Source organism: Anomaloglossus baeobatrachus, chromosome 5, assembly GCF_048569485.1.
Source record: "Anomaloglossus baeobatrachus isolate aAnoBae1 chromosome 5, aAnoBae1.hap1, whole genome shotgun sequence".
NCBI classification, from domain to species: domain Eukaryota; kingdom Metazoa; phylum Chordata; class Amphibia; order Anura; family Aromobatidae; genus Anomaloglossus; species Anomaloglossus baeobatrachus.
This window is the reverse complement of record NC_134357.1, coordinates 232,927,677-232,950,413: the sequence shown is the minus strand read 5'-3', so window position 1 is coordinate 232,950,413 and position 22,737 is coordinate 232,927,677. Positions and strand designations below refer to the sequence as shown.

Genomic DNA, 22,737 nt, shown 5'->3' with positions numbered 1-22,737 from the left:
CCGAGAGTGGCGTCACGAATCCTAAAAAAGTCAACCTACCTGTGACCAGAAAGACCCAGGACGCGCCGTCCCTGAAGACCCTGAGACGACCTGAAGGTAACAGGGCACTGGGCGGCACAGCCCTACATCACCTTCCCATCAGAGGCTTTCCAGGGTGTTGTGCCCCTAGCATAACTTTATCAGTGAGCGCATTGTCTCAACCCCCTTTATCTGTTGAACCACTATTACCCTATGAAGCGCTCGGTTTTGGTTTTAACATACAGCTGATAAATTTGGTATTGTCATTATTGTAATGACCTGCAGAATAAAGTTATCATGATAAAAAGGATCCAAAATGGGTGCACCTCTAAGGATATGTGCCCACGATCAGGACACGCTGCGCTCAGAACGCAGCGAATCCTGACCAGCGGAGCTGCATGTCTCCTACCGCAGGTTAACGCAGCTGACTGTGCCCATGATCAGGGTTTGGTGCTCTGCGGTCTCCTGCTTGTGTTCTCCCTACGGAGGACGCAGGCAATTCGGCAGCAAACAATTGATATGCTGCTTTCTTGAAAGACGCTCTGCAGGTCAGTGTTTGCTGCGGAAAAAAGAAGCACAGTGGGCACGGGATTTCTAGAAATCTCATCCACTATGCTTGTACTGTGCAACGCAGCATTTTGGACGCAGCTGAAGCATGCTGTATCGAAAACGCTGCAAATACTGATCGTGGGCACGCACCCTAAGGGGTTAATAATCAGTATCTTGGTTCTTCCTGCAGTTGCCTACACATATGTATGAAGAAGAGGAACAGATTCCAGGAAGTAAAAGCAGCTGTCCCACCAGCAGCAGCAGCCTCCTACTACACACTCCTCTGTGGTATTGTAGTAATGAGGGCCTCTAAAGCTAAACCCTTCCCCTCCTCCAGCTGATCACTCCCCTCCTAATGCTGCTTCCTCTTTCATTACAAGAAGGAAGAGTAAAGAAACTGGAGGGGGAGTGAAAGACACCGCAAGCATTGCAGGTATCAGAAAATCTGTATGCGAAGAATAATAATGGTGCAAATATCTGGCCGCCGGAGAAGTAGAACAAAGCAGGGAATACGTGGGGAAATGGTAGCGTGTTTGGGCACTGTATCAGATAGGCAATCTTAATCGCAGCTTGCTTAGTTTGGTCACATGGATTTGGGACTTTCATACACGTAATCGGGTTGTGAGCAATCGTTAAATAGTGAGGATATTTAGGTTGATTGTACGTCTACTTTTGTTTTGGGGTTTCTAAGCTTCTGACATGCAGCATTGTAAGATCAGAACTTGTGGGGTTCAGGGTAGAAACTCATTACGATGCTGAAGTTGGTTTCTTATTCGTCCGGTCTCTTATTCGGGGCTGAAGTTGCTTTCTTATTCGTCCGGTCTCTTATTCGGGGCTGAAGTTGTTTTCTTATTCGTCCGGTCTCTTATTCGGGGCTGAAGTTGTTTTCTTATTCGTCCGGTCTCTTATTCGGGGCTGAAGTTGGTTTCTTATTCGTCCGGTCTCTTATTCGGGGCTGAAGTTGGTTTCTTATTCGTCCGGTCTCTTATTCGGGGCTGAAGTTGGATTCTTATTGGGCAGTTTCTTATTCGGGGCTGAAGTTTGTTTCTTTTTCGTCAGTTTCTTATTTGGCTATTATTTATTTTCTGCTTTTTACAGGTTTCTCAACTAAATTAAAAAAAATCCCAAGTATATAATATGCCCTGTTGTGAATACAATTAAGAACACCTAAAAAAAATTATGACTGGCACAAAAATGGCCACCAAAGTGGGCACTGTGGTATGTTATTGAAGGGGTTAAATGGCTTTGGGCCACTGATCTCACACTACAATTACATACCTAGTTATGCCCCACATCAAATTCAGATCTCTCCAGTATGGCAAAAACAGGTTCTGGGCATCAGAACTGGCATCAAATTGGGCAAATCCCCAATTTTCACAAATTTGAATAACTAATAGGTGTTTTTAAGGGGTTAAATGGCAATGGGCCACTGATATCTCACCATAAATACATACCTAGTGATGCCCCTCATCAAAGTCAAGTCACTCCAGCCTTGCCCAAATGGGTTCTGGGCATCAGAACTGACATCAAAGTGGGCAGAACCCCAATTTTCATAGATTTCAATAGGGCTTTGAGCCACTAATCTCACATTACAATTACATACCTAGTGATGCCCCACATCAAGTTCCTGTCATTTCAGCCTGGCCCAAACAGGTTCTGGGTATCAGAACTGGCATGAAAGCGGGCAAATCCCCAATTTTCACAGGTTTGAATAAGTGGTGGTTTTAAGGGGTTATATGGCTTTGGGCCACTGATCTCACGCAATAATTACATACCTAGTGATACCCCACATCAAATTCATATGTAAATGGGGTGTGAGATCAGTGGCCCAAAGCCATTTAACCCCTAAAAACACCTGTTATTCAAATCTGTGCAAATTGGCGATTTGTCCAATTTGATGCCAGTTCTGATGCCCAGAACCCATTTAAGCCAGGCTGGAGTGACTTGACTTTGATGAGGGGCATCACTAGGTATGTATTTATGGTGACATCAGTGGCCCAAAGCCATTTAACCCCTCAATAACATCTGTTACTTATTTAAATCTGTGAAGATTGGCGATTTGCCCACTTTGATGCCAGTTCTGATGCCCAGAACCCATTTAAGCCAGGCTGGAGTGACTTGACTTTGATGAGGGGCTTCACTAAGTATGTATTCATGGTGAGATATCTGTGGCCCAAAGCCATTTAACCCCTCAAAAACACCTGTTACTTATTCAAATCTGTGCAAATTGGTGATTTGCCCACTTTGATGCCAGTTCTGATGCCCAGAACCTGTTTGGGTCAGGCTGAAATGACATGAACTTGATGTGGGGCATCACTAGGTATGTAATTGTAGGGTGAGATCAGTAGCCCAAAGCCATTTAACCCTTTAAAAACACCTGGTACTTATTTAAATCTGTGAAAATTGAGTTTTTGCCCACTTTGATGCCAGTTTTGATGGCTAGAACTCATTTAGGCCAGGCTGGAGTGAGTTGACTTTCAAGGGGGGCATCACTAAGTATGTATTTATGGTGAGATATCAGTGGTCCAAAGCCATTTAACCCTTTAAAAACACGTTACTTATTGAAATCTGTGAAAATTGGGGATTTGCCCACTTTGATGCCAGTTCTGATGCCCAGAACCCATTTGGGCCAGGCTGGAGGGACTTAACTTTGATAAGGGGCTTCACACATTGCAGGCAGCGGAACGCAGGAATTTGTCCTCAGCTCCCTGCCCTTTCTCTGTGACATAGGCACCCGCACATTGACGTCAGCAGGCTGCGTGCGCCTGTGTAATTTGAAAAGTACCCTGAAGGAAAGGAAGTGGTGCTGATGGGGCCGATACATAGAGGTGAGTGGTGACTTTTTTTAATTAATAGACTGAGGAGGAGACAATAAGTAGGAGGAGGATTGAGATCAGAGTAAGGGGTACTTTGCACGCTGCGACATCGCAAGCCGATGCTGCGATGCCGAGCGCGATAGTCCCCGCCCCCGTCGCAGCTGCGATATCCTTGTGATAGCTGCCGTAGCGAACATTATTGCTACGGCAGCTTCACATGGACTCACCTGTCCTGGGACGTCGCTCTGGCCGGCGACCCGCCTCCTTATTAAGGGGGCGGGTCGTACGGCGTCACTGCGACGTCACACGGCAGGCGGCCAATAGGCGCGGAGGGGCGGAGATGTGCAGGATGTAAACATCCCGCCCACCTCCTTCCTTCCGCATATCCTACGGGAGCTGCGGTGACGCCGGTAGGAGATGTTCCTCGCTCCTGCGGCTTCACACAAAGCGATGTGTGCTGCTGCTGGAGCGAGGAACAACATCGGACCATCACGTCAGCGTAATTATGGATTACGCCGACACTACACCGATGATACGATTACGACGCTTTTGCGCTCGTTAATCGTATCATCTAGGCTTTACACACTATGATGTCGCCTGCAATGCCGGATGTGCGTCACTTTCAATTTGACCCCACCGACATCGCACCTGCGATGTCGTAGTGTGCAAAGTACCCCGAAGGGGTGGAAGACTGGCTTCAGGGCCTTATGATGCATGGGTGGGGGACATTATAGGTGAATTTAAAGACATCCAGTCAGGTACCCTATGCCCTCCAGCTGCATTCATATCATTGGCATCAAAGTGGGCAAATGCCCAATTTTCACAGATTTGAATAAGTAATAGGTGTTTTTAATAGGTTAAAACGCTTTGGGCCACTGATATCTCACCATAAATACATACCTACTGATGCATAGAAAAAAACTCACCAAAAATAAAGCCAACAGGCATAAACTGGTCAGATAGTGGCAAAAGCACATGCAAGATGCATACGGCCCCCCATGATAAAGGTTGGAAGATCACAGGTGCAGAATGCCTATAAAACAACCACCCCCAGCCTATTATAACAGGACGGGGAGGTTGCTGGCAAAAAACTGCACACAAATAAGATCTAATATAGGGCGTCAGTCACACAGATACGTGCAATGCACAGGGTCCAGGCAAAGCCTATTGATCACGCCCTTCTATTAGGTCAGGCGGGCTGCCCAGCACCTAGGTGCACTGGCACAATGGACAGACATCCCAGGGGACCAGCTGCATCCTGCAAAATTGTGCGATAATAAAATGATAACATTGATAATAAATGTGAGATATTGGTCATATTTTGGCCATAATATATAAGCTCGTAACCCATACGTCAAGGGTCCCCACGCTTACGAGTCCCTAACCACATCAAAAAAAGCTCATCATAGGACATTAGTATAAATTCATAGAAAAAACTCACCAAAAATAAAGCCAACAGCCATAAACTGGTCAGATAGTGGCAAAAGCACATGCAAGATGCATATGGCCCCCCATGATAAAGGTTGGAAGATCACAGGTGCAGAATGCCTATAAAACAACCACCCCCAGCCTATTACAACAGGAGGGGGAGGTTGCTGGCAAAAAACTGCACACAAATAAGATCTAATATAATAGAAAAAACTCACCCACTGATGCCCCACATTGAATTCATGCTACTCTAGCCTGACCCAAATGAGTTCTGGGCAATAATAGCCGAATAAGGAACTGCCGAATAAGAAACCAACTTCATCCCCCAATAAGAAACTGGACGAATAAGAAACCAACTTCAGCATCATAAACTCATTGGCGTTTTAAACAAATGGGTCTCTAATCTAATTTTGTAGAGTACCCTAGCTATGTATGTCTTGCCTGATCCCTCTGTAAAGCACACAAGTCCCCATCTATTAAAAGGAACCTGTCACCAGATTTCGAGTTATAAACTTAAACTAGCACATTAAGCAGTGCTTGTGCTGCATTCTATAACGATGCACGCTGTCCCCTGACTCCCCCTGTAGACCCAACAAATACCTTATAAAATCTCCCGCTATGTATGCTAATCCTTGGGTCCTTTCGGTCCGCCTTTGATGATTAACGTGGATGACGCCTCAGGCGCCATCCACGTAGCCGGGCAGAATTTCACACCTGCACAGAGACATTACCGGCTCACACAGGCGCACTTCACTCTACTGTAGATTAGTAATGGCTAATCCTAGCCATACATATACTACATGATTCTTCTGTTGGGCTTCCTTCACAGCTCCTTGTCTCCGAAAGTGTGGTGTTCATTTTCACACGTACCGGAGACATGTTCACACGCATGTTAATAAAAGTCAATAGAGATATTCACACCTCCGTGTTTTCATAGGGACCATGTGTCCATATGAAACAAGTGCGGGTCCGGAGACAAGTAATTTTTTTTTCCCAGCAGCACTGGTCTAATATGGACATCACACAGATGACATCCGTGTTACATGTACTAAAAAAAAAATGGATGATACTGAAATTAATGTTTTTTTATGTCTAAAAGAAAAATCCATTAACTTCTGCAGTACTGCACAAGGAGTTCCCACAATTTTCATCCAAAGTGAACCTAAAAAACATAAAAAGAGAGACTTATTAAATAAAAAAGAATAGAGGCATCCTCACTCACCAATTTATTACCCATGAAACCCTAATCTGGTCTGCCGTAATCAATATGGAGGTCCCACGTCGTTCCCAGACTCACTGTCCCAGCCTATGAAGAACAGAACATTCCCTGTAAGCTGAGACACCAGCCATCGCCTAAATACACACTGTGCTGAGCGAGAAACATGGCAGTGAACTGCGGTGACATCCTGACGTCACCATAGGTCACAGCATGTGTGAACCGCCACTAGCAGTGATGAGAGGTGGCATCATGACTTCCCCACAGTTAATTGCAGTGGTACTCACACAAAGTATCATGAGAGTAGTAGACTGCAATGTGCAGTGAACTCATGACATCACCGTTTGTCACAGCTGGCCACTTGCACTACTTTGTGTGAGAACCACGACATTAAACTGCAGTGAACTCATGACGTCACCACTTGTGACTGCCTGTGGCGGTTCACACACTACCGTGTGAACCCATTGCTGTGAAATGCGGTGACCTCATGAGGTCACTGCAGTTCACTGCCGTGGTTCTCACACAGCACAACGGGAGAGCCGGCAGTGGCTGATCTCCCAGCCTTAGGGAACGTACTGTTCTTCATAGGGCTTGGACAGTGAGTCTCGGAACGTAGTGAAACCTCCATATGGATTACGGCGGACCGGCTTAGGGTTTTGATGGGTAGACATTGGTGAATAAGGACTTAAAGGCTTTTTATTTTTTTAAAATAAATTGGTGAGTGAAGGCTGATGTCGAGGGGCTTTATTATAAATAAAATGTTATTTTTTTATTTGTTACCATTTACAACTATTGGATTAGTAATGGGAGAGTCTGATAGATGCCCACCCATTACTAATGCCAGGGCTTGATGCCAGCTGTCAAATCACAACTGGCATCAACCCCAAATATTACCCCTTTTGCCACCGCACCAGGGCAATGGGATAAGCTGAGGCGAAGCACCAGGATTGGCACATCTAATGCTGCTATTTTTAGGCTGGGGAGGGCCCAATACCCATGGCCTTTCCCACCCTGAGAATACCAAACACCAGCTGTTAGCTTCACGTTGGCTGGTGATATAAATTGGGGAGAAACTCCATGTTTTTTTTATTATTTATTTAATTTTATATAAATTAATTTAAACAACAGCATAGGGTTAAAGGCCCAGTCACACACAATGACTTACCAGCGATCCCGAAAACGATGCGACCTGATAGGGATCGCTGGTAAGTCACTGGGAGGTCGCTGGTGAGATGTCACACAGTCAGACCTTACCAACGATGCAGGAATGATACAGGTCGCAGTAGCGACCTGTATAATGATCTCAGCAGTCACTGTGACCCTGTCACACAGTGTCAAACACAGCGATGTGTCCTGCCCAGCAGGACATCGCCTTTGAAGAAAATGGCCTGGACCATTCTGCAATGACTAGTGATCTCACAGCAGGGGCCTGATCGCTGGTAGATGTCACACATAACGAGATCGCTAACGGGATCGCTACTGCATCACAAAAACCGTGACTCTGCAGCGATCTAGCTAGCGATCTCGTTATGTGTGACAGTACCTCGGTTTTGGATTACCAGCCAAGGTAAAGCTTCCAGCTGTGGACTGCAGGATGCTGCTGTCTGATTTAGTTTTGTTTGGTGGCTAAATGCAAGGTTAAACACCCTTTAGTTTATAATATGTAGGGGGTTGGGACATTATATATGTGTTTGACCTCCATCACATAGCTAGAGATAGAGAGATAGCTATCATTTTTCTAGCTTTGCACATCTTTTACATATAAAAAACAATAATTGCAATACTATTGTCACGGGTGTGTCATGTGTGAAAGACAATCATGTGGTTTCTGGCCATCGAAGGCTGCACAGAATGCTCCCTGACTTTCCATGACTCCGGAATGTCTGACTGAAGGCCTTATCATTCACCCAACACCCCCTACCCCACCAGGGTTCTTATCTAAAATAAACACAAAACACTGCGTGACATTGGATATAAAGGCCACAGCAGTCCCATTTATTAATAACAAAAACATAAGCCATATAACATTACACATCTTCATTGAAAAACACCCGAAAAAGGAGGGGGGGTAACTGAAGGTTGACCAAACTGTTCCTTGCAACATCAGCCCACCTCCTGACCCTCAGCCGCAACACACCGACTCGAGAGCCCTGGCCAGATGTTGCCCACACCATGTCCCGCTGAGACTCAACCCAGCAAGGACCCGTTTTCACCAAACAATTGCACCGCTAGAGGTAACCCGCTCCGGCACTGGGTTCCGTCCTCTCCTCTGTGCAAACCCCCACCTTCAGACACCCCCCTCCTTTCCGCCGCTGCGACAAATTACGATCTTCCTCCTCTTCGTCGTCGATGTTGAATCCATCATCAGGGCGGGCGGGAACGATTCCAGTCACCGTCCAGGTAAGAATGCCCTCCCACCCTTTGACCTGACCTATATACAACCCCCAACAGCACCACCCCCTGTCCAATCAAGTGACCCCTAGTCCTAACTGACCCTTAGTTCCACCCCCAGATTTCCCGCTCAAACTACATACTACATTAACCCCTTACTGACCCTATGGCCTGGCATCCCTCCTAGTCATGCTGCCCTCCCTTGAGCCCCTTTGGGGCAGCAGTCCGGGCTATTCCTTGACTCCGGAATGTCTGACTGAAGGCCTTATCATTCACCAAACACCCCCTACCCCACCAGGGTTCTTATCTAAAATAAACACAAAACACTGCGTGACATTGGATATAAAGGCCACAGCAGCCCCATTTATTAATAACAAAAACATAAGCCATATAACATTACACATCTTCATTGAAGAACACCCGAAAAAGGAGGGGGGGTAACGGAAGGTTGACCAAACTGTTCCTTGCAACATCAGCCCACCTCCTGACCCTCAGCCGCAACACACCGACTCGAGAGCCCTGGCCAGATGTTGCCCACACCATGTCCCGCTGAGACTCAACCCAGCAAGGACCCGTTTTCACCAAACAATTGCACCGCTAGAGGTAACCCGCTCCGGCACTGGGTTCCGTCCTCTCCTCTGTGCAAACCCCCACCTTCAGACATCCCCCTCCTTTCCGCCACCGCGAGTGCGCATGACCCCTTGTGCGCGCGAGTCCTCCCACAACACCAAAGCCTTCTCGACCCCTTCCATAAGCCCTAAGGCCCAGATATCATTCCCCACTGAATTTAAATGGACCCCGTCCCGCCGCAACAAGTTGGCGGACGCCGATTCCAACTCCGGGTGCCGAACCGAGACACCCCCGACCCGAGCAATAAAACGCCCAATCTCACGATTAACTTTGCTACGCGCTCTGTTAACAGCCTCCACCGACCTGGCGCGCCGCCATGCCCGCCGCGCTACAATATCAGACCACACGATCACTAAACCCCGGTGGGATGAAAGGAGCCGCAGGCAGTCGCACTTTATGTCCTGGATCAGGTCCCTGGACGCCCGAAGACTAAAGTCATTCCCACCCGCGTGTAGCACTATCACATCCGGGGGTCTATCCAATTCTGCATGGTGACGCCAGGTAGGCAACACCTCACTCCACAGCATACCCCTGACGCCGATCCATCGCACTATCGCCTTTTCCCTGGGGACCCCCAGCTGACGGCCGTTCGGTCTTACTCCCACACGAAACGCACCCCAGTACACATACGAGTGACCGAGCACCCATACCAACAAAGGTAATCCTACAAGACAAAAAGTGACAACATGGGGGGGGGGACATGGGGAAGAAAGGGGGTAATGAGGACCAAGCAAATACCGCCCCGACCCCCCACACAACATTACAACAAGGTTGGCCGCACGTAGGATCTATACCTAGCCGATTCCCAGCGTCCAATCTTACGGACAGCCTGCGCGCCCAGGCCCCAACGAGCCACCTGAGTCGCCGCCCCAATCCGAAAGGAATGAGACGCAAACTCAGCCTCGTTGAGACCGCAACACTGCAGGCACCTCCGAAAGATGCAGACAAACTGGTAACTGGACAAGGCTGACCCGTCTTGATGAGACAAAAGGGACCCAGGGCGGGTTCCCCTCACCTCTAAAAATGACAAAACCTGTTTGGCGGGGCACTCCGCTAGGCCAGGTACACCCCACAGTTCCACCACACGACCTCTGCCCAGCTGATCCGTCTTTGACCGTCTCAAGCAGCACCGTACCACATCCACACCACATGCCACGTCCTCCAACAACAAACCTCCATGACTCCTCACATTCCTACTCACCAGTTCACTGATCCTAAACGCACCAAAAAAGGCCAAAACGAAAGCGGTCCTGAACAAACGGCATTCATACTCTGAAAAGCACACACGGGGCAAAACTGACAACAAATTGCCCAGCAGCTCAAAATACACCGGGCGCCTAAGGTCTCGGCACGCCCTTGCCTTACGGTAGCCCTTCAACGCCTGACGCACCATGAAATCCTTAGTGACGTCCTTCCAACCCAGTAACCTAAAAAAGAAAGCCATGCCAGCCAGCCTGCCAGCAACCGCCGACCATGACAGGCCTTCTTCCTTCGCTCTACCCATCATTAATAAAACTAAATAAACCCTGTCATCTTCATGTACATCACCTCCAACCTCAGCAACCAACTCGAGCCAATGATCCCACGCCGCAGTATAGCTGCGCCATGTACTGGGTGCCACCGATTATGTGATCAAATCCCAGGCCGGCTGCAAACCAGGTCCCACAACCAGACGGGCCACACGGTCTCCTGCTGCTCCGCGTCCGGCGCCAGCATTCGAAAACGGTCCCACTGGAAGCAAGATAAAGCATCAGCCACGGAATTCAGAACACCCGGCACATGCACCGCACAAACCCACGAATTCAGCTCCAGACACTTCAACACCAAATGCCGCAAGAGATCCACCACCGGAGGGGAATCAGCTGTCAACTTGTTAACACACTGAACGACCCCCAGGTTGTCACACATAAAACGCACCTTTCTGTCTCTCAGATCTTGCCCCCAAACCTCTATGGCCACGACAATGGAAAAAAGTTCCAACAAGGCCAAATTCCTGGTCAAACCGGAAACCCGCCAAGATTCGGGCCACCTGCCGACACACCATCTACCCCCAAAATACGCCCCGAAGCCATTGGACCCCGCCGCATCCGTATAAAGGACCAACTCATCATTGGACACCACCTCACGAAGCCACAATGACCGTCCATTATACAATTGTAAAAAACGGGACCACACTCGCAAGTCCGCCTTGTGTTCCACCTTTAAACGTACAAAATGCAAAGGATGCGACACACCGGCGGTGGCTTGAGCCAAACGACCGGAATAAACTCTTCCCATCGGCAAAATCCGACAAGCAAAATTCAACTTGCCTAAGAGGGACTGCAATTCCCGTAAACAAATTTTCTTGGCTTCCAGGGCACTATGTACACAACACCTCAAATCCGTCAGCTTGTCCTCCGGCAAGCGGCACTCCATGGCAATGGTATCTAACTCAATACCGAGAAATTTCAAAACCGTAACCGGACCCTCCGTCTTCTCAGGTGCCAATGGAACACCAAAACGGCGAGCAACCTGCTCCACTGTCCGAAGCAAAAGGGAACACTGCGGAGATCCAGCAGGCCCCATACACAAAAAGTCATCCAAATAGTGCAACACTGAATCCAGGCCCGCCTCCTCCTTAATCACCCATTCCAAAAAACAACTAAACTTTTCAAAATACGAACATGAAATTGAGCAGCCCATAGGCAAACAACAATCCACATAAAACTTGTCCTCCCACCAACACCCCAACAGGTGAAAACTGTCCGGGTGCACTGGTAACAAACGGAAGGCGGCCTCCACATCCGTTTTTGCCAAAAGCGAGCCACGACCCAGCTTCCTCAGCCATTCCACCGCCTTATCAAAACAAACATATGATACAGAAACCAGTTCCGGATCAATACCGTCGTTCACCGACCTGCCAGTAGGATATGACAAATGGTGAATCAGCCGAAACTTGTTAGGTTCCTTTTTTGGGACCAACCCCAACGGGGACACCACCAAGTCAGGCAATGGAGGGGCATCAAAAGGCCCCGCCATCCGTCCTAATTCCACCTCTTTCTGTAACTTATCTGCAACAATCTCACCATGTAGGCGAGTTGACTGTAAATTTTTTAAACGAATCTCTCCCGTCCTAACAACTGACGGTATCTTGAAACCAAAACTAACACCTTCACTCAACAATTCCGCCGTCACCCGATCCGGGACTCTACTTAGAAACGGCGCCATCCGATCTACCCTCACTGGGGTCTTCCCTTTTTGACGAAGACTCTGCGGCCTTCCCTTTTCCCTTCCTGAAGCACTTGAGATAACTGTGAGCGCCACCACAGCCCGAACATTCGTGCTTAAATCTGCAGGAAGACCCAAAACTGCAGTCCTTCTCATTGAACTGCCAGCAAACACCCTTTTTGGGCCCCGGCGAGGCCCCAAATGATCCCCCGCCGGAGCCCCCTGGAAAGGACTGCGATGCCGACTTCGGCGCAGCCATCAGCCGCATCCAAAGGCTAATTTCCTTGTGGTCCCACCGTAAACTAGGTCTGACCGCTTTCCTCTGGCGAAACTGCTCGTCATATCGCAGCCAAGCAATCCCCCCATAAGTCCTGTATGCTTCGCATATCGAATCCAGATAACAAAAAAGTGCCGAGCAGTTGTCCGGGGCTTTCTCCCCCACAACACTGGCCAGTATCACAAACGCCTGTAACCAGTTCTGAAAAGTGCGAGGAATAAGGCGATAACGCCGCCGCTCTTCCTCTTCCTTTTTGCTCTCATCCGGTTTAACCCGATCGAGGTTAAACTTCTCCAAAGGGAGCAACGAGAATATCTCAACATATTCATCCTTCCATATTTTCTCCCTGACCTCTTGCTTTAAATGAGCCCCCAACGTCCCATCAAAGCAAACATACACCTCCCCTCTCACCTTGTCATCTAAACACACTACATCCACCGCAGCAGCAGCTGGGGCAGCGGGAGCCACCACCACCGGCTCCCTAACAACATTTCCACTGGTCGCCGCACTGGTTGCGGTGGCCCCAGCCTCCTGAACCGGCGCGCCAGCCGCTCCCTGCCACACCATGCTAGGGCCCCCCGCGGGGGCAAATAAACCCCTAACCAAACGCAGCAGCTCGGATGCCATACTGCCTTCACCCGGCACCAGATTCACACCAGGCCCCCCACCAGGGCCACCGGGCACAACGCTTATACCACCAGCACCGCCATCCAAACCCTGCACGCCACTCATCCCACCAGACTCACCACCAACAGCCAAACCAGTCATGCTATAAATAGGGAAAACCATGGTCTTACCAGGCTGACTCCGAGAAGTCCCCGAAACAGCCGTCACATGTCCTCCGCGACGCTCTCTGGCCGGTCCGTTGTCGCCAGTGATGTCATCCTCTGCGACGTCGTCCTCCACGATGTCGTCCTCCTCACTGGACCCTGGACCAGGGAGCCCGCCGTCCGGCAGGCTCGACCTGTAGCCCGGTCCGCCCCGAGAAACCTCTGCATGGGCTGTGGTGTGGTGCTGCGCTCCGTCAGCCGATCCTCCCCCGATAATCCTGCCGGAGGCCTGCCCGACGACAGCCCCGCGTGAAATCACTGATCCCGCCGTCATCTGCCTGCCGTCCTCTGCCCCGTCTCTGCGCCGTCCCGATCCGGGCCGCCGACTTGGCCCCCTTGCTGTCACTGGAGCCCCATGCTCCGGCATAGGCTCTGCCCCCAGGTGCACCGGAGAATCCCTTCCCCCTCTCTGTGCTCCGTGCTGTGCCGCAGGGTCCCCTGCCGATGAGTCGCGGTCATGTGACAGGGCCGCCGCCCCACGTGACCGCGGCACCGCCCCACGTGACCGCGCCGCTGCCCCACGTGACCGCGGCGCCACCCCACGTGACCGCACTGCCGCCCCACCTGACCGCGCCGCCGCCCCACGTGACCGCGCCGGGTCAGTGGAGCAGGACGGGCCAAGGGAGCAGGACGGGTTTGCAGGGAGCGCCGGGTCCGGTGAGCGCGCCGCGTCACGTGATCGCGCCGGACCACGTGAGCACGCCGGGCCTGGTGACCGCGCCAGGTCAGGTGACCGCGCCGGGTCAGGTGACCGCGCCGGGTCACGCGGCCGCGACGCGCGCGTCACCAAAGCGCGCCGAGATCCGGAAACAGGAGGGGGACCGGCCACGTCCCTCACCGCCCCGCTGCCTTGCTGCCTGCGGCCCGACTTCCGGCCCAGGCCCCGCGATGTCCCGACCTCCAGATCCACCGCCGCCGCCGTCGTGGGTCCTCCGCTGGGGCTCCTTCTCCGCTGCCGGCTTCTCGGGGTCATCTCTGGGCTGAGGCGCTCCGGGGGCCGCGATCTTCGCTGCCGCTTCGGAGGCAGGGGGGTCCCATCTTCCACGCCGTCTCCTTCGCTGGACCACCGCTGCAGCTGCTCCGTCATCCATCGCTGGCCACGCTGCTCCGCCATCTTCTGCATATGTGCTAGGAAGCTCTCCATCTTCAGGATCCAACAATTCCAGTCACCGTCCAGGTAAGAATGCCCTCCCACCCTTTGACCTGACCTATATACAACCCCCAACAGCACCACCCCCTGTCCAATCAAGTGACCCCTAGTCCTAACTGACCCTTAGTTCCACCCCCAGATTTCCCGCTCAAACTACATACTACATTAACCCCTTACTGACCCTATGGCCTGGCATCCCTCCTAGTCATGCTGCCCTCCCTTGAGCCCCTTTGGTGCAGCAGACCGGGCTATTCCTTTATTCCTGCTGTCCCCAAGAAACTGACACTTCAAAAGAAAAATAGGGATTTTTTTTTTCTTTGCCTTTTTTTTATCCCTCATGGATCATGTTGCTGCCTTGGCTGAGCAGCTGCAGGGTCTGACCCTGGAGGTTGCAGACCTCAAGTTAGCTGTGCAGCACCAGCAGCAGTGGCAGACTCCTAATGTTGGGAATTCGACAGGTAGGCAGGTTCAGCCGCAGTCCAAAATTTCTCTCCTACACAGGTTTGCAGGGGGTAAAGACAATTTATTTTGTATTAAGGAGGCTTCTAAACTGTACTTTCTTTTAGGCCTAAAGGCCCCATCGCACGCAGCAATATCGCTAGCGATATCGCTAGCGAACGTACCTGCCCCCTTCGTTTGTGCGTCACGGGCAAATCGTTGCCCGTGGCGCACAATATCGTTAGTACCCGTCACACTATACTTACCTGCCTAGCAACATCTCTGTGGCCGGCGAACCGCCTCCTTTCTAAGGGGGCAGTTTGTGCGGCGTCACTAAGCGGCCGCCCAATAGAAGCGGAGTGGCGTAGATGAGCGGCCGTAACATCCCACCCACCTTCTTCCTTCCGCATTGCCGGCGGCCGCAGGTAAGCTGTAGTTCGTCGTTCCTGCGGTGTCACACATAGCGATGTGTGCTGCCTCGGGAACGACGAACAACCTGCGACCTCAACAATCAACGATTTTTTGAAAATGAACGACGTGTCAATGATGGACGATTTGGTGAGTATTTTCCATAGTTAACGGTCGCTCGTTGGTGTCACACGCAACGACGTCGCTAACGATGCCGGATGTGCGTCACGGAATCCGTGACCCCGGCTATATATCATTAGAGGCGCCGTTGCGTGTGACGGAGCCTTTAGGCTGTGTACGCACGTTGCGTAATTTCATGCGTTTACGCTGCAGCGTAAATGCATATGTCCTGCGTCCCCTGCACAATCTATGAAGATTGTGCATAATCCATCCGTACATTGCGTTTGAGAGCGCAGCGATTTGCATGATAAATTTTGATCCAAATTGCTGCGCTCAAAAATGCAGCATGTCACTTATTTCGTGTTGTTTGGATGCTGCTCCCACTCTATCTATGGGAGAGGCAGCATCCAGAGCGCATGAAATCGGCATCTATTCTGCAGATACACTGCATCCATTACGAAGTGTTTCTGCAGCGATTTGAAGTGCACATGTGCTGCCAAATCGCTGCAGAATATTTGTCACGGCAGTACGCAACATGCGCACACAGCCTTACTCCTCTGGAGATGAGGAACAGCACATCGGGATTGTGATCTCACTGTGGCAAAGGGATCCACAATCTTGGGCTTTCTCATTGCCAAATGGCTCCATTTGTCTCCGGTCAGTGGTTGAATTTTTTGATTGCTTGGATCTCATCTATGATGATCCCGACTGTCTCCTTGGCTGAGTCCAGGCTGCATTGCCTCCTGCAGAGGGATCAGTCAGCGGAGACTAAAGGCCGCTTTACATGCTGCGATATCGCTAGCGATGTCGTTAGCGATCGTACCCGCCCCCATCGTTTGCAAATCGCTGCCCGTGGCGAACAATATTGCAGGAACGCGTCACACGAACTTACCTTCCTAACGACGTCACTGTTGCCGGCGAACAACCTCTTTTTTTTTTAAAGGAGCGGTTTGTGTGGCATCACAGCGACATCACACAACAGGCCACCAATAGAAGCGGAGGGGCGGAGAGCAGCCGCATGAACGTCACTCCAACCTTGTTGCCGGAGGACGCAGGAACGCTGTTGTTCATCGTGCCTGGGGTGTCACACGTAGCGATGTGTGCTGCCTCAGGAGCAACAAACAACCTGCGTCCCAAACGAGCAACAAAATTTTGAAAATTAACGGTGTTTCAACAATTAACGATTTGGTGAGTATTTGGGATCATTAGCGATCGCTCGAAAGTGTTACACGCAACAACGTCGCTAATGAGGCCGGATATGCGTCACGAATTCCGTGACCCCAGCGACATTTCGTTAGCGATGTCGTTGCGTGTAACGGGGCCTTTACTGTTCGGAATTTTGTAGATGGGCGACCGACACTAAATGGAATGACCTTGCTCTCAGAAGCAAATTCTGTCAAGGCCTTTCAGACAATCAGGACAATCAGGGTGTATATTTATCTTCCACATGTAATTCTCGCTGTGTCCTGACAGCAGAGGTGGTTCTAGAGAGCAGGACTGGGACATTTTCTGTGTTTGTGGACAGTGGAGCAGGAGTCAGCATGGTGGATGCTCTATTTGTAAGAGATCATGGGATCATCTGCAATATGTTAACTAACCCCCATCTCCATCTATGCCATTGACTTAGCACCACTTGCTCAGGGATGCCTGACATAAATAGTACATGGTATAAAACTGAGGGTGGGACCTCTGCATTTTGAAGCAATTTCTTGCTATGTCCTAGAAGGCCTTCTCACTCCCATTGTACTGGGTCTACCCTGGTTGGTGAAACATAATCCGGTAGTGGATTGGCAATTCAGGGAAATTGAGGAGTGGGGAAACTACTGTATTGATAATTGTTTGAACACTTCTCTCTCTACAATATCTACAAAGTCCTTAACTGCATTTTTGTCTGGGTTTGAGGATGTATTTTTTGGAGAGGGGGTGTAAGGATTTGCCTCCCCATCATGTATATGACTGTCCCATTATTCTGCCTCCTGGAGCAAAACTTCCCAAGTCCAGACTATGTAATTTTTTTGGCCCATAGCGATAGGCCATGAAATATTACATTGCTGAGAGTCTAAAACAGGGACATACCAGACCCTCCTCTTTGCCAAGGGTGGCAGGGTTTTTCTTTATTAACAATAAAGACAGAGGTTTCCGCCTTTGTTTGGATTTTTGGGAATTGAATCAGATTACCAACCGAGACCCTTATCCCCCCCTCTGATTCCAGATTTATTCAACTACATTGTAGGAGTTAAGTGGTCAGCCGAGAGAAACTATGATGTGGGTAAGAGGGAGCTCTTGGCAGTTAAGATGGCGCTATTGGCTGGAGGGGGCAGTTCATTCCATTATGGTAATCACAGACAATAAAAACCTGTCATATCTTGCTTATGCAAAACATCTCAATCCCAGGCAGGCGAGATGGTCTTTGTTTTTTACCAGATTCAATTTTAAGGTACCGTCACACTAAGCAACATCGCTAGCAACATCGCTGCTGAGGCACAACTTGCTAGCGATGTTGCTTAGTGTGAAATCAGCAACAACCTGGCCCCTGCTGTGAGGTCGTTGGTTGTTGCTGAATGTCCTGGACCATTTTTTAGTTGTTGCTCTCCCGCTGTGAAGCACACATCTCTGTGTGTGACAGCGACAGAGCAACAACTAAATGTGTAGGTGTCAGGAGCCGGCTTCTGCGGACGCTGGTAACCATGGTAAACATCGGGTAACCAAGAAGCCCTTACCTTGGTTACCCGATATTTACCTTCGTTACCAGCGTCCGCTGCTCTCAGCTGTCAGTGCCGGCTCCCTGCTCTCTGCACACGTACCCGGAGTACACATCGGGTAATTAACCCGATGTGTACTGTGGCTATGTGTGCAGGGAACAGGGAGCCGGCACTGGCAGTGTGAGAGCTGCGGATGCTGGTAACGAAGGTAACAAAGGGAAGGGCTTCTTGGTTACCCGATGTTTACCGTGGTTACTAGCGTCCGCAGAAGCCAGCTCCCTGCTGCATGGACACGTAGCAGAGTACACATCGGGTAATTAACCCGATGTGTACTGTGGCTAGGTGTGCAGGGAGCCAGCGCTAAGTGGTGTGCGCTGGTAACCAAGGTAAATATCGGGTTGGTTACCCGATATTTACCTTAGTTACCAAGCGCAGCATGCTTCCACGTGTAGCGACGCTCCAGCGATCCCTGCCAGGTCAGGTTGCTGGTGGGATCGCTGGAGCGTCGCTTAGGGGCACTTTGCACACTGCGACATCGCAGGCCGATGCTGCGATGCCGAGTGCGATAGTGCCCGCCCCCGTCGCAGCAGCGATATGTGGTGATAGCTGGCGTAGCGAAAGTTATCGCTACGCCAGCTTCACACACACACTCACCTGCCGTGCGACGTCCCTGTGGCCGGCGACCCGCCTCCTTGTTAAGGGGGCGGGTTGTGCGGCGTCACTGCGACGTCACACGGCAGGCGGCCAATCAGAGCGGAGGGGCGGAGATGAGCAGGATGTCAACATCCTGCCCACCTCCTTCCTTCCGCATATCCTACGGAAGCCGCAGTGAGGCCGGTAGGAGACGTTCCTCGCTCCTGCGACTTCACACACAGCGATGTGTGCAGCCGCAGGAGCGAGGAACAACATCGGACCGTCGCGTCAGCGTAATCATGGATTACGCCGACGCTGCACCGATGATACGATTACGACGCTTTTGCGCTCGTTAATCGTATCATCCAGCCTTTACACACTGCGATGTCGCATGCGATGCCGGAAGTGCGTCATTTTCAATTTGACCCCACCGACATCGCACCTGCGATGTCGCAGTGTGCAAAGTGCCCCTTAGTGTGACATCTCACCAGCGACCTCCTAGCAACTTACCAGCGATCCCTATCAGGTTGTATCGTTGTTGGGATCGCTGGTAAGTTGTTTAGTGTGACTGGGCCTTTACTGTCACTTACCATCCAGGGATTAAGAACATCAAAGCAGATGCATTATCCCGGAGCATTCCTGGTGGTAGAGATCATGTGAACACGGTATCCATTTTACAGAAGGGGGTGGTCGTCTTGGTCTTCTGCCCAGGCCTGGAAGGGGGAGGTGTTGGAGGCTCAGGGGGACACCATAGCCCCTTGACCTTCAGGGAAGTGGTTTATGCTACCCAGTTTGCACCGTAAACTAATTGGGGAATATCACAATACTGTACTTGACAGTCATCCAGATAGTAAAGCAATCTCGGACCTTCTGTCCCGTCATTTTTGGTGGCTCAGGTTGCATCAGGATGTGGTTAACTATGTGTCTGCTTGCAGTATTTGGAAATGCTCCAAGCTTACCTGTCCATCGGGTTCTCTCCTGCATTGGCTATCGAGAATAGACCATGGATGCATTTATCCATGGATTTTATTACTGACCTACCTTTGTCTTTGGGAAAGACTGTAGTCTTGGTGGTTGTCGATATGTTCAGTAAAATGACGCATTTCATTACGTTGCCGGCACTTTCGAATTCCAAGACTCGGGCTCAGGTGTTCCTCAACGAGATTGTGAAGCTTCACGTTGTCCCTTCTGATGTGGTCTCAGATCGGGGAACCCAGTTTGTTTCCAAATTTTGGAAAGCATTTTGTGCTTGCCTTGCGGTGCAGTTGTCTCTCTTCTGCCTTCCATCCTCAGTTGAATGGGCAGACAGTGCGCATAAATCAAAATTTGGAAACTTACCACAGGTGCCTCTGAGAACCAGGAGGATTGGGCATTTACCACTAGCCGAATTTGTTTTAAATAATCATCACCAGTAATCAACTGGCAAGTCAGGCCTAAAGGCCCCGTCACACACAACGAGATCGCTAATGAGATCGTTGCTGCGTCACTGTTTCTGTGATGCAGCAGCGATCCCGCAAGCGATCTCGTTATGTGTGACACTTACCAGCGATCAGACCCCTGCTGTGAGATCGCTAGTCGTTGACGAATGGTCCGGACCATCTTGTTCAAAGGCGATGTCCTGCTGGGCAGGACACATCGCTGTGTTTGACACCTACCAATGACCTCCTATACAGGTCGCTCATCGTTATACAGGTCCCTCATCATTAGTGCATCGTTGGTAAGGTCTGACTGTGTGACATCTCACCAGCGAACTCCAAGCGACTTACCAGCGATCCTTATCAGGTTGCATCATTTTCAGGATCGCTGGTAAGTCATTAAATGTGACGGGGGCTTAAAACACATAAGACCTATCTATCAAGCCTCAGATTTGTATTGTGTAGAGCAGGGGTGGGGAACCTCCGGCCCGCGGGCCGTATACGGCCCGTGACGACTTTTTATGCGGCACCCGAGCACATTCCCGGGGACCATTGTGCTTTGGTGGCAGCCGCGCTTTTCCCGACTGCCGGCCCTTTAAATCCCACTGCCTTATGCCCTGTGGGTAGATGCTAGAATGTACGGGCTCTCTCCAGATCCTGACTTCCAGGACCTGACTGCAGCCCATACATTCTAGGCTTATCCCCGGCCTGTGTGCTCTGGTGGGCGGGTAAGCAGCACGCTGCGATAAAGTCACACAGAAGAGCTGCAGCAGGTTTACCAGCCTCCCGGACCTGCTGTGTGTGTGTGACTCTCCCTCCCCCTCACTGCGAGTACTCAACCCATCGCTGCCCCCCCCGCTCAGTGCTGTGTACCCCCTTGTACTGTGTGTACCCCCCAATGCTGTATGTACCCCCCAATGCTGTGTGTACCCCCTCGTGCTGTGTACCCCCTCGTGCTGTATGTACCCCCCAATGCAGTGTGTACCCCCTAGTGCAGTGAGTACCCCCTAGTACAGTGAGTACCCCCTAGTACAGTGAGTACCCCTTAATGCTGTGTGTACCCCTTAATGCTGTGTGTACCCCTTAATGCTGTGTGTACCCCCTCGTGCTGTGTACCCCCTAGTGCTGTGTGTACCCCCTCGTGCTGTGTGTACCCCCTCGTGCTGTGTGTACCCCCTCGTGCTGTGTGTACCCCCTCGTGCTGTGTACCTCCTAGTACAGTGTGTACCCCCCAATGCTGTGTGTACCCCCTCGTGCTGTGTACCCCCTCGTGCTGTATGTACCCCCCAATGCTGTGTGTACCCCCTCGTGCAGTGTACCCCCTAGTGCAGTGTACCCCCTAGTGCAGTGTGTACCCCCTAGTGCAGTGTGTACCCCCTAGTGCAGTGTGTACCCCCTAGTGCAGTGAGTACCCCCTAGTGCAGTGAGTACCCCCTAGTACAGTGAGTACCCTCTAATGCTGTGTACCCCTAATGCTGTGTGTACCCCATCGTGCTGTGTACCCCCTCGTGCTGTGTGTACCCCCTCGTGCTGTGTGTACCCCCTCGTGCTGTGTGTACCCCCTCATGCTGTGTGTACCCCCTCATGCTGTGTACCTCCTAGTACAGTGTGTACCCCCCAGTGCTGTGTACCCCAAGGTGCTGTGTGTACCCCCTAGTGCTGTGTGTACCCCCTAGTGCTGTGTACCCCCCAGTGCTGTGTACCCCCTCAGCGCGGTGTAACCCCTCACTGCTGTCCGTGCCCCCCCTAGTGCTGTCTGTACCCCCTGGGTGATGTCTATGCCCCCCCACCAGTGCTGTCCGCACCACCTAATGCTGTCCATGCTGCCACCAGTGCTGTCCATGCCACGGTGAGTGCTGCCTGTGCCCCCCTTATGCTGTCCATGCTCCCCAGTGCTGTGTGCCACCCCTCAGTGCTCTTAACTCGCTACTGCTGTCTGTACCCTCCCACTGCTTTCTATGCTCCCCAGTCCGTGCTCTCCTGTTGATGTCTATGTTCCCCCAGACCTGTCTGTCTCCCTAGTGCTGCCACCCAGTGCAGTGCGTGCTGCCACCCAGTGCAGTGCGTGCTGCCACCCAGTGCAGTGCGTGCTGCCACCCAGTGCAGTCCGTGCTGCCAACCAGTGCAGTGCGTGCTGCCAACCAGTGCTGTGCGTGTCCCCAGTCATGTCTGTGCCACCGCCAGGGCTGTCCATGCCCCCTACTGATGTATATGCCCCAGCCCCTCCTGTGATGTATATGCCCCAGCCCCTCCTGTGATGTATATGCCCCAGCCCCTCCTGTGATGTATATGCCCCAGCCCCTCCTGTGATGTATATGCCCCAGCCCCTCCTGTGATGTATATGCCCCAGCCCCTCCTGTGATGTATATGCCCCAGCCCCTCCTGTGATGTATATGCCCCAGCCCCTCCTGTGATGTATATGCCCCAGCCCCTCCTGTGATGTGTACTCCCAGTGTCTCCTGTAATTTATGCGCCCTGGCCCCTCCTGTGATGTGTATGCCCCCAGCAT

The 22,737-nt window shown here is 51.2% G+C and overlaps 1 protein-coding gene across 2 annotated transcripts in view; it reads left to right on the top strand.

Annotated features, from left to right (window-relative positions):
- Positions 1-933: 933 nt before the first annotated feature.
- The window catches only part of UNC93B1 (unc-93B1 regulator of TLR signaling), a 112,605-nt gene continuing 90,801 nt past the window's right edge, over positions 934-22,737 (top strand). For both annotated transcript variants that reach the window (XM_075347341.1, XM_075347340.1), the window contains exon 1: positions 934-1,000. The gene's annotated coding sequence lies outside the window, so the exon portion shown is untranslated. The remainder of the gene's footprint in view (positions 1,001-22,737) is intronic.